The sequence below is a fragment of the Pleurodeles waltl genome, chromosome 8, assembly GCF_031143425.1.
Source record: "Pleurodeles waltl isolate 20211129_DDA chromosome 8, aPleWal1.hap1.20221129, whole genome shotgun sequence".
NCBI lineage: Eukaryota > Metazoa > Chordata > Amphibia > Caudata > Salamandridae > Pleurodeles > Pleurodeles waltl.
The window spans coordinates 1,307,679,207-1,307,697,261 of NC_090447.1; the positions used below are offsets into that span (position 1 = coordinate 1,307,679,207).

At 44.1% G+C, this 18,055-nt stretch overlaps 1 long non-coding RNA gene across 5 annotated transcripts in view; it reads left to right on the forward strand.

The window, feature by feature from the left end:
* LOC138248590 (uncharacterized) overlaps positions 1-18,055 on the forward strand; it is a 114,132-nt gene that overhangs the window by 16,336 nt on the left and 79,741 nt on the right. For 2 of the 5 annotated variants that reach the window (XR_011194606.1, XR_011194604.1), the window contains 2 exons: positions 12-117; positions 15,269-15,501. This is a non-coding gene — a long non-coding RNA (uncharacterized lncRNA). Of the gene's footprint in view, positions 1-11; positions 118-7,427; positions 8,505-15,268; positions 15,502-18,055 lie in introns of those variants that run through there. The other 3 variants (XR_011194607.1, XR_011194605.1, XR_011194608.1) reach the window with 2 other exon arrangements.

An 18,055-nucleotide genomic window follows, 5' to 3' on the forward strand; every position in this document is an offset into this window, starting at 1 on the left:
TATTCTCTCAGGGCTACGTGGGATCCATATCCAGCCAGTGTGATGGATATGTTGATTGTTTTCTCAAAAGCAATATTAGATCTCCAGTAGCAGACCAGAAACTGCAGTACTTCTAATGTAAGTGGTTTTGAAGGTCATGCAACTTGACATGAAATTTTGCTCTTCGACCAATACAAATACAAGAAGTTTCTAGTACTGACAATACCATTGCCATGCATTTTCTGAACAAACCCAGATGGTGGTGTTTGCTCAGCGTATATAGGCAATACAATAATTCTCACTCCTGTTATCTATCAACCCTGTAAGTTAATTTGCAAACGCGGTAACTCATAGATTGTTATAAGAAACTACTCATACTTTGAATCTTGCACCGGGCACACAGAACCGCATTTCATAGTGTGAAGGATTTCTTGAGTTGGCTTCATTTGAGCACACTACAACAAAATAGTCTCCCTATATTGTCTTGTGTTTCCCAGGAGTGAAGTATTAGAATTCGTTTGGTAATTAGCTGCCTATTCTGGTCTTGTTGTTACTTCTAGTTGCTGTCATTCAGTTGTACCTCTGGCTACAAACATCCATGATCCTGAAGTCTTAAAGCCGCCAAAGGAGGATCTGGACCTCCTAATTCTCAATCATAGGAGGGTTTTGAGGCTTCTGGTCTTCCACTCCCTCTAATTCATGTATGAGAAGGTTGTTGCTCCAGATTCTGTGGAATCTTCTGCTTCGTGCTTACAGCGAAAGATTGTTTGGCTCCTGATCTATCTCTTAAGATCTACCAAGCAGAATTATAAGAGATAGTTCCATGACCTATGAAGGTGCAGTATGGTATGGTTTTTTTTCTGATTCACTAGTTTGACCTTTCTTGTGTTACACATAACTGTTTTCTTTGGTTCAAGAATAGATTTATGTTTCCACAGTGTTTGAATATGTTGATGTTTGTTCCATTTCTCACAAATAAGCCAAATGTTTTGTTTTTTAAGATGGCAATATTTTTTGAAGGACCTTAATAATACATTCCCTTTATCTATTTCTGATTCTTAAAGTGACCCAAGTGCTGACTTTGACCTTTAAAATCACTTTCAGCCCATGATGTTAATTTTTATGTAGTTAATCATCAAAAGTTCCTTTTATTGGGTTTTTTACATCTGCAGAAGGTTGAGTAAATTGGCATTATTAGCTAAATGATTGTGTACACTCTCTACAAAGGGCAGTTTTAATATAGCCATCCTCCCCAGAGGTGGCATATAAAGATTAATATATATATATACCATGTAGATGGACCCTCCAGTGAAGTGATGCTACTTTTTCTGTGTGGCCTCTGGAAAATGTAGAGCACTGCTTAATAGAAGGTAAGGTTTCCAGGGTGGAATGCTAGTCACTCTTAATATGACGTTTCTATGAAGTAAAGCATGCCTACTAGCACCTTTGTCTTAAATTTAAGTAATACGTTAGTACAGGTAACATCACAATGCCTGCTGCTACAGCCAGCAGCAAAGATGAAAGGCAGATTACAGAGCATAATTACAGCTTTGGTTTAATCAGCAGAAATTAGATTTCTGATGGATACAACTACATGTGGATTCCTCACCTAATGAATTCTCCCAATGCGCCAGCATTCGACGGAAATGTTCTTCCTAGCTCTGCACGTCGACGAGGATGTCACTATTGCCCGACTCCCACGCAACTCCATCTGACGTCATTGTGGCAATAAGAGGACCTCACCAGCGTGCTGGCGTCAGTTCCCTTTTTTCCGTGCCTTCGAAGCATAACGTTTTTTCTCCTGGCTCTTGGTTAGCTACTGTTTCTCGAAGGTGTTACTTTGTTAAAATGTCTCCACCTCGTAAATCAGGGTTCAAGCCTTGTAGAGAGTGCGGGGGTCGTATGTCGGTGACGGACCCGCATAACGACTACTTGTGGTGTTTAATCTCCGAGCACGACATGGAGGAGTGTGGTTCATGTAAAAAAAAAATGAACCCGAAGGAGCGAGAGGCCAAGCTGTTTTTAGCCAAGGCTAAAAAGAAATAGAAGCATGGACATCGGAGGTCATCTTCAAGGAAGTCCTCGAGGTCGCATAGGAGACGGCGTCAACATGATTCCCTGCACCATTCGGAGAGGGACCGATCCCGGTCAAGGTCACCATCTATTTGGAGGCGTCCGACGTGGGATGTCAGTCCGACGGTAACTCCTCAGCCTGAGAGCCCTCAGGCTTCTCTGGTGCCGTCGGTGTTTGAGGTGGTCGAGCCTCCCCAGAGTCCTGGCTTCTTGCCTGCAGCGCAATCGGAGGTGCCTGATCCTGCACCGACGCCGCAGGAGTATCCAGCATTCCCGGCTCCAGGAGTGGATCTGGCGGCATTCTTGAATGCTATGTTTAGTATCTATAACTCCACGGCCCCTGGCGGTGCACCGGCTGGTCCCTCAGGTCCCCAGGCTTTTGGATTGGGCGTTCCAGCTTCATACAAGTCAACGCCATTCATGCCCTTCTGTCCAGCAGAGGGTGCTGGTCCGGCGCTGTTGCCGTTGGCATCCCCGAGGAGACCTTTGACACCGGTGGCTTCTGTGAATCCGGCGGCGCCGATGACTTTGCCAAAAATCTAGTCGATGTCGGGGAAGAGAGCCCGTTTATCTATGACGTCGATGGATCCGGCGTCGGACGAATCCGGAGACCAGGGTGTGTCTACTAGGCCGCGTCAGCCGAGCTCGTCGGCGTCGGCCAATTCTATGTCGACGCCGAGGATAGAGTCCAGGCTGCGCTCAAGAAGAAGGGCTCTGAGGCTTTTGGTGGAGCAAGAGTATAGAAGGCAGCTCCTGGAGGAAGGAGAGATCGCTGAGCCCCTGGGAGACTTTCAGGGTTTGGACTCCGCGAGTGGTCTCGATACTTCCCCTGAGTGGGATCTAGTCTCTCCTGGGGAATTTATTGAGGAGGCTGCCTCGTTCCATACGGTGATACGGAAGGCGGCGAACTTTCTGGACCTTCTGCTACCGGCAGCTGAGGTAAAGACGAACATTCTGACAGAAGTCTTGCATCCTGCTTCGGCTGCTGCGGAACCACTCCTTCCGTTCAATGAGGCTCTTACAGAACCAATCCTAGAAGTATGGAGGAAGCCTGTATCTTCGACTGCTGTAAGCAGATCGGTGGCGAGAAGATATAGAGTGGCTCCTGGGGACCCAGGATTCCTCTCTTGGCATCTGACTCCGGAGAGTCTGGTGGTTCAGGCCTCGTGCTCCTCACGTTCGGCTCCTGGTTCCTTCCCTGGGGCTCCATCGGACAGGGAATCGAAAAGGATGGAGCAATCTGCAAAGAAGATTTTTTTCTTCGTGCAGTATGGTCCTTAAGTCTGCAAATGCCACTTGTGTTTTGGGCAGGTATATTCATGCCCTGATGGACGTGGCCAAGGCTGTGCTACCTGATTTACCTCGGGATATGCGGGGTCTCCTGTCTGATGCGCAAGCGGCAGGGACTCAGGTTATTTAGTCTGGGCTGGATACGTAGGACTCGGTGGCCAGGGCAATGGGCACCTCTGTGGTCACCAGGAGACATGCATGGTTGAGGTCTTCTGGATTTTCAACAGAGGTACAGACGACCTTGTTGGACTTGCCGTTTGATGGGGACAAGTTTGTCTGGTTCCAAAGCTGACTCTGCCTTAGAGCGCTTAAAGGAGATCAGGGCCACTGCCAATACCCTAGGCCTGCAGGCTTCTACGACCACCCCGTTCAGGTCTTTTAGAAAATTTAGGGGGTTTGGAAGAGGAACTTCCTTTTGGGGGAAACCCCTACCAGGAGGCCAACAACCGTCTAGCCTTCCCTATAGGTCCTATAGAGGGCGGGGTAGGGTTAAAACGAGAAGAGCCACCTAGCAGCACCCTTCCTCTTCCTCCGGGGGGTGGGGTGCCACAGGGAAAGCAGCCTTAGTCCTCCATCCATTGCATCCCATGCTTCTCCTGTAGGGGGAAGGTTTCATTTTCTCCGCATGTGGGAGTTGATCACATCAGACTCCTAGGTCCTCAATACTGTGGGGAAAGGTTATGCCCTTTCTTTTCAGGAGTTTCCCCATCCCATCCCTCCCCGTCCATCCTTTTGCACAGAAGACCATCTCCTGTTGTTACAGCAGGAAGTTCTAGTCCTTTTATCGAAAGATGCAGTGGAGTTGGTTCAAGAGCAGGAAAGGGGTAAGAGTTGTTATTCAAGATATTTCCTGATCCCCAAGAAGGATGGTCGTTTGAGGCTGGTGCTGGACCTGAGGGTTTTGAATTGGTTCTTCAAACAGGAGAAATTCAAAATGCTGACTCTAGTGCAGGTGGTTCTGGCGTTGAACAAAAAAGATTGGATGGTTTCTGTCACCTTACAGGATGCTTACTTTCATATCCCTATTCTGAAGTTGCACAGGAAGTATCTCCGGTTTGTGGTAGGGTCGCAACACTACCAGTTTGCGGTCCTTCCTTTTGGTCTTACTTCAGCTCCTCGAGTCTTCACGAAGGTGATTGCGGTTGTTGCAGCAGATCTCAGGAGGAAGGGAATATCGGTATTCCCTTACCTGGACGATTGGTTGATCAAAGACAAGTCTCCGGAGCTCGTGCTGCATCACCTGCAAATGACAACCCAGTTGTTTGATTTGGGGTTTTCGGTAAACAAGCCCAAATCTCACCTGGAGCCCTCTCAACGCCTCCTGTTCATAGGGGCGGTACTGGATACAACATTGAATCGGGCCTATCCTCCGCCTCAGCGGATTCAGGACATTCAGGCGTTGATTCCAGTGTTTCAAAGTGGCGCGGTTGTTCCAGTCCTCAAGGTCCTTCGTTTGCTCGGTCTGTTCGCTTCTTGCATTATGTTGGTCACTCATGCACGCTGACACATGAGGGCTATTCAGTGGTGCTTCCGCAGGCAGTGGTTTCAGCACATAGGGGATCTCGAGGAGTTGATAAAGATCTCCAGAGACACTGCAGCGGATCTACAATGGTGCGCTGCGGATGGCAGCCTTTCCCAAGGAAGGCCGTTTTTGCTACCACCACCACCACCACCACCACCACCACCACCACCACCACCACCAGTTGCCACAGTTATAACGGATGCCTCCACTCTAGGGTGGGGAGCTCATCTGGGGGACCCGGAGGTCAAAGGTCATTGGTCTCCAGTGGAACAGATGTTTCATATCAATCTGTTAGAATTGCGGGCGATATGTTTGGCTCTTAAGGCCTTCCTCCCTTCCCTTTGCGGTCAGTCGGTTCAGGTTCTGCCGGAAAACACTGCCACGATGTGGTACATCAACAAGCAGGGAGGAGTAGGGTTGTACCTTCTTTGTAGAGAGGCTCTGTGGCTCTGGTCCTTGGCTCAGGACCATCAGATTTGCGTAGTAGCAAACCATTTGGCCGGAGTCCTGAACGTACGTGCCGACAGTCTCAGTCGACACTTCTCGGTCGATCACGAGTGGCGTCTCCATCCAGACCTGGTCCTTCACATCTTCTGGATGTGGGGATTCCCTCAGGTAGACCTCTTTGCCACTCGGCAGAGCGCACACTGCGCCTCCAGTGTCTGGTGCAAGGGGGCGTTGGGGGACGCGTTGCAGATGTCCTGGTACGGCCAGTTGCTTTACGTGTTTCCCCCCATACCCTTGATTCCTCCGGTTCTGAGGAAGATTCGCAAAGACCGGGCCCAAGTCATTTTAATAGCTCCAGATTGGCCAAGAAGGGTGTGGTACACAGACCTTTTCCAACTCTCACTGTGCCCTCCGTTCTGTCTCCCTCACAGGGCAGATCTCCTCTCGCAGTCGCAGGGGCAGGTTCTACAGAGCCTGCACATTCATGCCTGGAGATTGAACGGGCAAATCTGAGTTCCTTTTCTCTCCCGCCAGAAGAGGTGGACGTTATTTTATTGGCAAGGCGACACTCCACCAAATCTATCTATGCTGACAGATGGGCAAAATTTGTTGCTTGGTTTGGAGAGGAGCAAATTGATCCTTTACGGGCCCATTTGTTGGACATTTTATTATTTGCGTTGTCCTTGGTGCAGAGGGGTTGTGAAGTTGTAACTGTTAAGGGTAATCTGTCGGCACTGTCTGCCTTTCTGTGCCTTCCCGATCAACCCTCTTTATTTAAGTCCCCTATAGTTATAAGGTTCTTAAAGGGTCTTATTAATAGGTTTCCTCCCACTCCCGTTTATTATGCCCCAGTGGGATTTTAATTTAGTTCTTAGATTCCTGATGGGTTCGCCGTTTGAACCTTTACATTCATGTCCGTTAAGGTTGTTGGTATTAAAGACTGTTTTTCTCATAGCTATCACGTCGGCTAGGCGAGTGAGTGAACTTCAAGCACTTCGCGTTAAACCCCCTTTTACTTTTTTTCATGCGGACAAGAAGGTGCTGAGGACTAGGGCGGCTTAACTACCAAAGTTTGTTACAGCCTTCCATTTGAGACAATCTATAACGCTCTTGTCTTTCTACCCTCCTCCCCATCCATCAAAAGAGGAGGAGAGACTGCATCGGCTTGACCCGAGGAGAGCTTTAAGTTTCTACATCGAGAGAACAAGAGAGTACCGGGTGGACGATCAGCTCTTCATTGGCTACGTGGGGAAGAGGAAAGGCAAGGCTGTCCACAAAAGAACACTGTCCAGGTGGGTCATTCTTTGCATAAAAGTATGTTATTCCTTAGCAAAGAAGGTTCCTCCTGTTGGAATTAGAGCCTATTCCACCAGGGCTAAGTTGGCCTCTTCGGCCTTGGCTAGAGGTGTTCCTGTGGATGAAATTTGTAAGGCCGCAACTTGGGCTTCCCTCCATATTTTTGCAAAGCATTATTGCTTGGACTCAGAGGTTAGGAGAGATGGCCATTTTGCACTGTCCGTGCTGCAGGATTTCTTGGTGTGACCATTCAGGCACCCGCCACCGAGTGCAGTACTGCTTTGGGACTCCATTCATTAGATGAGGAATCCACAGGTAGTTGTATCCATCAGAAGAACAAGTTACTTACCTTCGGTAACGCCTTTTCTGGTGGATACACCTGTGGATTCCTCACGGTCCACTCCGCCTCCCCGTTGCCTGGTTGGTCATACCAAGATTCCCTAGGGTGAATGTATATTTGATTGTATTTGTATATATATATATATATATATATATATATATATATATATATATATATATATATATATATAGATATATATATATATATATACATATATGTGGTATATATAGATGTTTATATTTGTATATTTTGCTGTTTTTATTTGATTAAATATTACGTATTATATTTGATTGATGTAGTCATGTCAAGTATGTGATGTCAGGTGTTCACCTGTTCACCTCAAAGGCACGTAACAAATGGTGAAAACTGACGTCAGCACACCGGCGAGGTCCTCTTATTGCCACAATGACGTCAGACGGAGTCGCATCGGAATCGGGCAATAGCGAGGTCCTCGTCGACGTGCAGAGCTGGAAAGAAAATGTCCGTTGAATGCTGGTGCATTGGGAGAATTCATTAGGTGAGGAATTCACAGGTAGCTAGTGTATCCACCAGAAAAGGCGTTACTGAAGGTAAGTAACTTGTTCATTTATGTTAGCATATCTATTTTTATCCACACTGTACGACATGACACGAAAAAATAGAATCACTGCATGTTTCAACACAATCCGAGCCATAGCATTTTGTAATCTGATGGACATGAAACTGATCTAATACATTTTGACAAATAATGCTTTTTGGTGGGTTTAATTGTGCAATACAGATACTGCTCTTTTTCTTTGTGCCTGCAGTGAACAAGAAAGACAATAATGGTTTAAGCAGTATGTGAGAAGGGCTCTAGTGTGACCATGTATTATGATGAATTGTATACCCTCTGCTGTACATTCCAAGGATATAACAAGTCACCTTGGAGTTTCGTGCCCTCGTAAAGGAACTCTGCCATTGGCCTCATTCCTCTATATGGTTTTAGAATTTCTTGGTGGCTTGCAATATTCATTTAATGTACAATAAGATATACTTTATCCCATGTATAATAGTTGCATTCATCAGATCCTCTGTTTATTTAAAAAAAAAAAAAAAAACGATGTCACTGGTCTTTAATTACCTTTTGGAGGTGACTGGTAATATCAGCATGCTCCCAGGCCTAACTATTCAGAGGGAAGAAGCTCTTGATTCCCCTTAGACAATGTAAGGAAAGAAGCAGTTTCCTTGCCTAAATGCTCTCTGTGCATGCTAGAAGAGAAACAATGATATCCTACTACTTCCAGATGACAGTGCACCGGATCCCATACAGTGTCTGAAGTAAAGGTAGCTTCCTTGTCTTCCTAAGATGCATGACTGCTCTCCAACCCTCACAGTATGTTGATAATGGTAAAAGCAATGCATGCTAGACAGATACTTTTGAATGTGAGCAAGCGTTGGTGGAAGGGTGGGAGACAGTGCAGCATGTAACTTTATAAAGAATTAATACCTTAACTGTATGTAAAAAAAGATACTGCCGCTCATCTCGAGATTCTGTGACCCTAGAATGGTGCTTGTCTGCAGCCTTCCATCTGTTTGGTAATGGATCTCTTTGGGGACTTGAAACATTCTTAGAACTACTGAGAGTTACTTTATTTCATGTGTTTATATATTTTGGATCATCTATGGTTCAAGTAGTGCAATAAGAATACATTAAAATGTCATGGATGTTGAGGTAATGTCTTATCACTTTGCAACATGTTTGTCAATGTATGTGTAATCAAACAGGACAAGGCCGGAAAATAAGTGCTGTAATACAAAAATGAATGAGTAAAGCATAATCCAGGCCGTTATATCTTCATTTTGGAAGTTAACGGTAGTCCATACTGGTTAACGATTGCCATATGGACAAGGAATTCTGGCACCAGTCCACTATAGCAAATCTTTTCCAGACGTTTCTGACTTAAGCCCTTTGTTAAAGTAAGTATTGCTCACAAAATCACTTTCTGCGGCATGATGACATTAGTCTGTAGAACAGCCAGACTATTCTTGCTGGAGTGGATTTGCTCTTTACTTGGAGTTTAATGTGAAATCTTTGGTACATTGTTCAATTTGGTACTCAAAAAAATCATTACAAGCTCTGCAGTCCTACAATTTTAGAGGGCAATGATTGTGGGAACTAAGAGTTTGAAAGGAGGCCTTTTTAGGTCCAGTGCGCAAGCGCCTTGACCTGTTGTAAGCATTGTGGCCTTTTAACCACACCCATCGCACACACATCACTTTCACTCGTTCCTGCACTTGCCTTTCAAAAATCCTTTGTTATTATTGGTAAATGCTTTACGTTGATTACTCCCTGTGGCGGTTTTGTTACCGCTTTGCGGACTGCCCCTTTTACATGGATAATTGCACGATTGCGGATACGTTTGACTGAGAGCAAACTTATTTTTCCTTTTGTGTCTCTCCTTCATGCTCATGGTGGCCATGGTGCTTTGAATTGGATCACTTATGTCAATTGTTTTACTTTTCATTTTCAATTTAAGTGCCAAGAAAAATCCAGTTAGGAATTCACAACACCAATAGCTCTAACCTGAGCAAATGCGAGACCCATTACATTGCAAATGCTTCTTTACTTTTTTTGGTTTATCAAGAGTGTTTACTGGAGCCGCTCTTATAGATTTTGTTATCCTAAATGAGAGGGGCGAAGGTGAAATTCTGCATCATATTAAGTGCATTTATTGCACATCTCATAGTCTATATCCAGACACATAGAATGTAATGTTATTTACCATTGTTTGGGTCATGATCACCCTCCCTCAACAATGATAATAACATACTGCACTCAGGGGATCTGCATGTTTGGTTTATACCCGCTGTTTTTCATGTGCAGTAATTACTCAGGATTCAAGAGATTTAGGGGGTCATTCTAACTCTGCCGCCCGCCAGAGTTCCCCCGCCAGAACACCGCTCCGCGGTCTGAAGACCGCCGCAGTGATTCTGGGTTTCCCACTGGGCTGGCGGGCGACTGCCAAAAGGCCGCCCGCCAGCCTAGTGGGAAACACCCTCCCACGATGAAGCCGGCTCCGAATGGAGCCGGCGGAGTTGGAGGTGTGCGACGGGTGCAGTAGCACCCGTCGCGAATTTCAGTGTCTGCTAGGCAGACACTGAAATTCTTTGTGGGGCCCCCAGGGGCCCCACGACACCCCATACCGCCATCCTGTTCCTGGCGGCAGAACCGCCAGGAACAGGATGGCGGTATGGGGTGTCAGAATCCCCATGGCGGCGCAGCAAGCTGCGCCGCCATGGAGGATTCATGAGGGCAGCGGAAAACCGGCGGGAGACCGCCGGTTTTCCTGTTCTGACCGCGGCCAAACCGCCGCGGTCAGAATGCCCTGCGGGGCACCGCCAGCCTGTTGGCGGTGCTCCCGCCGACCTCAGAATCACCCCCTTAATCTCTGCAGTGAGACAGAATCACAGTAACTAATCCTTGGGAGGATGCCTCCGGCTGTTTTGTTCAGATTGGATTCTGAAACATTAAGAATACTTTTCTCAACTCTGTTACACTACACTTTGGTTTTAACATGCAGTTTCATGTATGCAGTCTAGTAGTAAACGTCTGGCTGTATTTTCTTTTGTTCTTTCTCTCTCTTTTGCTAGATATATATATATTTTTACTGGAAAAAAACAAAGGTTACAGGGACATTATAGTTAGGCTCACATTTTAAACATTTAAAACCAGAGAAATTTAGCTGGTATAGTCAGAGTTATCTCAAGTAACTATAACTTGTGCCCTAAGATAACTATAACTTGGGCTCTTGCCATGCATAGTTTTTTGTCAAATGTTTACTGAATATATTACATTGGTATTGTCAATGATATCAAAGATGCCATGAGTACCATAATTAGCAGTGCATGTCGAGGGCGCAAGTTATAGTTTTTTATAGTTGTTTGAGATAACTTTCACAAAGAGGGAGCTGCACCTTTAGCAGCTCCCTCTTTGTGAAAGTTATCTCAAACAACTATAAAAAACTATAACTTGCGCCCTCGACATGCACTGCTAATTATGGTACTCTCTGTGAGAGCAATAGTTTCCTCTTCTTCCCTGCCTGAATGTCTGCAGACAGCAAGGAAACAGAGGAAACCGCCACTTCCAGCAAGTGAGAGCTGTTTGACAGTTCTCACTTGCTGGAACCGGAGTATTTGCTCCTTACTTGGTAGAAGCTGCCAGCAGCTGTGCCTCGGGGTGGGCACCCCAGAACATAGGAGCCGGCCCTGGGGTATGGTGGTCCCCAAGACCATTGTTGGCTCCAAGAGGGAGGCCACGTGGCCCCCATCCAGCATTTATAATTTGCCCTGGGGAAGTGGAGGCTGGGTGGCCCGCCTGTATTCCATGTTTGCAGGGGTTCCGGGCGCACCGCTCCCTGCATTTCATCCTGTTTGTCCCCAGGGATGTGGCAGGACCCTCCCCTGCCTTTCATTGTATGTTTGGCCCCTGGGAGTTGGCAGTCCCCGGGGTGGCAGTCTCCAGGGCTTGAGTAAGCCCAGGAGAGGGACCCCGTGCAGCCCCTTCCTTATTTTTGACATGCCCCCGGGACCTTGTCCACCTGGGGTCTTTATAAAAACAAGCACTTGTTTTTTATAATTTGTGCCACGGATTTGCACCCAATCTCAAATTAGCGTCACTTTAAAAAAAAAAAAATGCTTTTTGCCCTCGGGAGGTACCTTTGGGACCCCAGCACCAGATCTAAGGGGTCAGGGTGTCCCTACCCTGGCCCCTTTTCTTTTTTTTTTTAAATCTTTTTTTCTTGGACTCTGCTGAAGCCGAATACCAAGATGGCTGCCAACACTTCTTGTTCAAGTGTTGGAAGTCAATCATATCTCAGTAAGAGATCGGAAGGATTTGCAGAACCTTCTTGTCCCTTTATATACAAATTTGTTTTTTCTTTTATTTCTTGAAAACTACTGAGTGAATTTACACCAAATAACAAAAAGAAAAGGTCGCTTTCTGGACCAAGAGCTACCTTTTTGCCAAATTTGTTGTAATTCCATCCAGTGGTTCAGGCGCTATTCCTGCTCAAAATCCCTATGGAAACATACATATAGAAAAAGCATTTTGGGAGACCCCCCCCCCCCCCCCCACACACACACACACACTTTTTAGGCTCATGCTAGACAGATCACCCCAAAACTTTCCAGACAGCAGCTGAATTAAATGTCGTATTTATTTTGAAAATTGTGTTAAAATTCACAACGTAATAGCAAAACAAAAAACACTTTTTCAATAGAAACTAGGTCATAACTACCTAGTGGTGCCCACCACTAGGATATATATATATATATATATATATATATATATATATATATATATATATATATATATTACAATTCTGTGTATCCACGTGTTTAAGTGATACGTAACTGAAAAGGGTGTAATCCTTGATGTGTTGTCGGAGTGAAAGTTTATTGACAGCACACACAAAAGTTTAGAGTTAAAGGTATGGGTTATTATTGGCAAACCTTCCCACATCTCTTAGATTTTCACAACAATCCTGTGTCTTTTTTGACTTGCCGGTGCTACTAACTGCATCTGCAGGTTACTGGACCTAACTATATGCTGAGGAAGATTTTACTTGCAGTTTCTTGAACCCTCCCGACCCAATTAGAAATACTAGTATTTATTAAATTGCTAATTTTTATCTAACAGTCAGCTACATACCTTTTCCGTAGCCTCAATCTTTTTCTTCCATTACTGGCTGTTGGATGTGGAAAATTAACGTGTACTGTGAAAAGTTATGTGACTTTATGCGTTGTTCTTATTTTGTTGATCAGATGGAATGTGTTAGTACCTGCAATATGTTTGTGTGTATGTAGGTATATATATTTTTTTCCTTGTTCGGGCACTCTGTTAAAATATTTCGTAAGTAGTAGTGGTGGCACATAAATACCAAATCTCCAGTTGTCCATCTAACCTATGTTTAAACCTTGACCCGTTAGTTGTGCGTTTAATATTACACTTAAGACACTCATCTAATGAAAATCCAGCGTGTCTAAGCCAGAACAGGTCCTCTAGGTTTTGTGCTGTCTCTACAGGTAAGCAACAATATAATCGAAAGTACAATTTAGGAGCACATGTACATACCATTTTTCCTGCCGCAAACGGCCCGATTCGCAGAATCGAACCATTTGCGACAGGAAAAAAAACATTTTGATATGTACAGACCCTATTTTGCAATTCGGTTAACTAATTACCGAATCGCAAAATAGGTTTGCGAGTCACAATTAGGAAGGGGCGTTCCCTTCATAATTGCAAGTCGCAGAGCGATGTAGCATTGTTTTGTGACTGTGAATCCGGTCACAAAACAATCGCTGTTAGCACCAGTTTCAAACTGGTGCTAACCCATTTGCAAACAGGAAGGGATCCCTATGGGACCCCTTCCCCTTTTTGAATGGCAGCGAAAATATTTTTTCAGAGCAGGCAGTGGTCCTACATACCACTGCCTGGTCTGGAAAAATAAAAAGCAAACTTTTCATTTTTGTTTTTGAAATGCATCTTGTTTTCCTTTAAGAAAAACGGACTGCATTTCAGGAAAAAAAAACTGCTTTATTTAAACAGACATTGTGGTCTGCTGTCTCCAGCGAGCCACCATCCCTGTGAGGGCGGCCATTCTCAATGGGCTTGCAAATTTGGACCTACCTCATGAATATTCATGAGGTAGGTCATTTGCGGCCCCGTTACGAATCGCAGACAGTGTAATTAACACTGTTGTACATCCAGTTTTGCAAGTCGCAAATTCCGAGTCGCTAAGACTCGCATTTTGTGAGTTGCAAAACCAGATCTTTCTACATGTGGCCATTAATGTATTGAAGTCTCTAGGCGAGACTGCTTTTTTCAATTTGAAAAAGATAGAGGTTGTACAAAGTTGGATTTGTGTGATTTGAACTTGCTGATTAATTTGCCCCCAGTTGGATACTTGCCTTTTGAAAGGGGGATGTTTACACCATTACAGTTTTCCAGCTGAGAACCACTAGTGCCACATTGTGTTAGAAACTGAGCATGGTGCAAGTTGGCATAGTGTACCAGACTGGAGGTGTTAGAACAGTGAGCCGAAGATTGCTTCTATGCTCCCTTCAGCAGTTGATGTCCAGTGAAATTCTCCAGTAGGAAGGATATAGGTTTCGGTTCGACTTGCCGAGTGCTAGCACCTCTCTTTTAGATCTATTGAGGCAAATAATTCTCTCTCATCTATTCTTGCAAAGTGGTAAATTAATTTGAAATATCACAATAGTTGCCTGAATTAACACCCATACACCTGTATAGGTGATTTGTGAATAGAAAGATATCTATTAATTTTCTCATAGATACAAATTTCAGGATGAGCAAAAACCTTCTCCGTATAAATTGTGTCAATTCGTGGGTTTAGCAGCAGAAAACAAATGGGAAAATTATAGCCTTTTTGTTCCATTTGAAAGACCTTTCCATTCTCTAACCTAATATGCAAAGAAGCACATATTTTTGAAACACTGATGGAGAAGTAGGTCCAGAAATGTAGAAGTGACCTCAAAGCATGCAGACAAATTATTGTTCAAGTAAGTGGAAGTTTGCATGGGGCTCGAGGGGCTTAAGAAGCAACCAGAGTATGTGGAGGAGGATCACGTTCAAGGCTTCGCAGTCCGGCATAGAGCCATATGACCATATCCTGACCTCGCCTACAAACACAGCTACGCCATTATAGGTAAATGGCATCGGAGCACAGCTTGGATACAGACCACTCTGTTGGAGTGTATGTTTACTTATGCTCTAAACATTTGGATATCCACAGATCTTAGCCCAGCTCCCTGTCCATTTGAGCAGGCAACTGTAATGTAAGACTATCGACACCATCAAATACATCTGTGAATCCAATTTGTAAGTTTTGGTGTTTGTCTCAAGACCAGTTTAACTCCCTTGTTCGTGTTTTTTTCTTTATTTTATTTGACCCCCGGCAGTGAGTTTGTGTGCAACTTTAAGTGGCTAGGTCTGACCCTACGAACAGTCAGGCTTTTTTTGGGGGAGTGGGGGGATATTTTTGGCAGGTGTTCTGAGTGTGTAACATTAACCTTTATATGATTATAGGTAATTAACCTTGGAAAATACGTCTGGAGCATGTGTTTATTTCTGCATACCGACTTTTAAGTGCGCCACGCACTCACCTGCTTAATGCTTTGTGTCCTTGAAGTTTTTTTGAACAATTATATTGTGCCTTTCCCAGTGCTCTGGCATGGGTGGCTGACGATTCCTTTTTATTCAATAATAGGACCCCTTGTGCCTGCATATTATACTTCGAACATAAAACCTAAACTGGAGTTTTCTTCTTTTATTTGTATAGGAGATCGCTGCTGCACCTTTAATGCGCCTTTTGAAGAAAAACAAAAGCACCGCAGAGCTGTTTGGAAATCGCTTTCTGGCAATGAGTTCTTGCCAAGCATAAAACTGCTGTTATTCTGTGGCTGAAATTCTAACATCCGGTTCAGAGACTATGCTAATTATTGAAGAAGAAGCGTGTCCCATGGCGACATTTAACGTCTGATTGACAGAGCCATGAATCTATTTCATGTGAAGGTAAGAAAAAAAGCTTCTTATCTTTGAACGATGGAAATTGACTGTCTCCTGCCTACCACAGTCTGTTGTAGTATTCACAGTTACAGTAACTTCAAAGGCACAAAAATTATTTTTTTAAAACATACTGTTGGGTTCATGATGAAATGTATAATTTAGCTGTTAATTTAACATATAAATACATCATGAGTTTATGGTACATTGAAATTAAAAGGGGTTCATAAGAATTTAAAATATGTATACTTCAAATTAAGTGCTGAACTAGAGCACATAGTAAAATACAATGTTCTGCCTTTTGGTTAAAGATACATAGCAGTGTATGCATTATAATGGATTACAACTGTTTCTATAGACAAAAGGCGAACCATAGTATGACTGTTGCCGCAAATCCCCTTAAGTTAAATTTTATTCCTAGTGATACCACTGATAGTTTTGAGTCTGTGATAAATGTCAAGATCAGATACTTACCTGGGGGTGTAGAATAGTGCCACTCGCCTCCTGCACCTTAGTGCAACAGCTGTTAAGACTGAATACAGTGAATCACGCCAAAGTGTGGAGGCAGAGGTTAGGTAAGGGGGCGCCAGGGAGTAAATTCTGTGGAGGTAGGCAATTCCATCACTGACTGCTTTAATGGATTCAGATTATTATACAAATTCAAATGTTTGTTAAGGATCTTTTTCTCTACCTCAAGGATGTGATGAGATGGCCTGCGGCTGAACAATTACTTCTTAGCTAGATCCTGTCTTTTTCGGTATGGGGAACAGGAGTGAGAATAGTCACTAAAGATAAATGGCAGTTCTCTAGTATTGGGTCATTCATATATATTTACATGCTTGAATCATCCTCCGTCATCGAAGTGGGACTCTCACGGTACAATTAAATAGTAGTATTGAAAGCCTCCATAGAAGTCAATATTAAAGTTTATTCACATCATTTCAACAGACCCAAAGTACAGCCAATCAGGCAACAGCACCATTTAGAACCTTCATCACAGAGTCTCCAGTCTCTCAGATTGTCTACCGCGCGTCATGTGAAGGAAGTCTCTCTGAGCTCTCCTCAGTTATCTTCATTCTGGTATTGTAAGAATTCTATATTTCTGATAATATGTCGGAGACATCTAAAAAAAAGGGCTCTTTAGACCCTGTAGTACTTGTGGGAGGAAAAGACTTCACTCTAAAGACCCCCACCAAGACTGTATTTACTGCCTCTACCCTCAACATAAGGTGAAAAACTGTAAAATCTGTCTCACCTTCTCTAATAAAACCTTAAAAGACAGGGGGCTTCTTCTTTGGCTTCAGAAATCCATATCTAAGAACTCTGTGAGTTCTGATGAGGACAATGGCACTTCCTCAATCTCTCATAAAAGGACACATAAGAGGGAAAGATTGTGTGACCAGTAGTCTTGACAGGAATCCAGAAAGGCTTCCAAAAAGGCTCATCATGAGTCTGTCAAGGACACTTTGTAAAAAGGAGAAAAAAGGAAAAATCTCCCCAGGCACCAGTAAATCTGAGCCTTCTACTCCTACGATAATCCCTCAAAGTCTGCCTCAGAACTGTCGACGGCAAAGCATGCAGCTGTGTTAAAAATCTCATCAACAAGTTCTTTGTCTGCAACACCATCATTGATGACGAGAACCATCACTACATTGACGCCTTCCAGTTTGGCATTCCGTCGACTAAGATCTCGCTGGCAAAACCACTGTTCATGCCGCTGGTACAACCATCAACAACAGTCTACTCGACGACGATCCCGTCAGCGACAGCCTAGTCCAGAAAAATACCTTTACCACTACTGAAGGCAATGAAGGACTTAACATCCTCGCCAACAATAAAAATTGCAAAAACTTTCCTCCTTCCAGACAATACGTCTCCCAGCAAGGTATCTCCACTCCCTCCAAGCCACCTTTAGACCTAAATGAGTCAGAGGATGTGTTATCATTCAGGGCAGATCGCAGTCCTTCAGAGGTCAATTTGAAGTGCCAAGACTGTGATGCAGAGGAAGAGCAATACTATGAGGATTATTACCAGCCACCCAGATATTCTGAGAGAAGCAGACATCATGAACACCTTCAGCGCCATGACCAGTCTCCTTCCCAAGAAGATATTATACAAATGCCTCTCTCATTGTTACAGGAACTGCAAGACATGTTGCGAGATTATCAAAGAAGACCCAGCTCGACCTTTCTCACCTGGACAGTTTACTGTTCCATTTCCGCCTCCATCATTGTAGGAAGTTGGCTCTGTATATACTATTTCAAAGTGAGAAATAGTGTGCACAGAGTCCAAGAGTTCCCCTTAGAGGTAAGATAGTGGCAAAAGTAGATAATTCTAATGCTCTATTTTGTGGTAGTGTGAACCAGCAGTAGGCTTATCGGAGGGTAGTGTTAAGCATTTGTTGTACACACACAGGCAATAAATGAGGAACACACTCTCAAAGACTTACTCCAGGCCAATGGGTTTTTATATTGAAAAAATATATTTTCTTAGTTTATTTTAAGAACCACAGGTTCAAGATTTACAGTTAATACTTTAAATGTAAGGTACTTCACTTAGATAC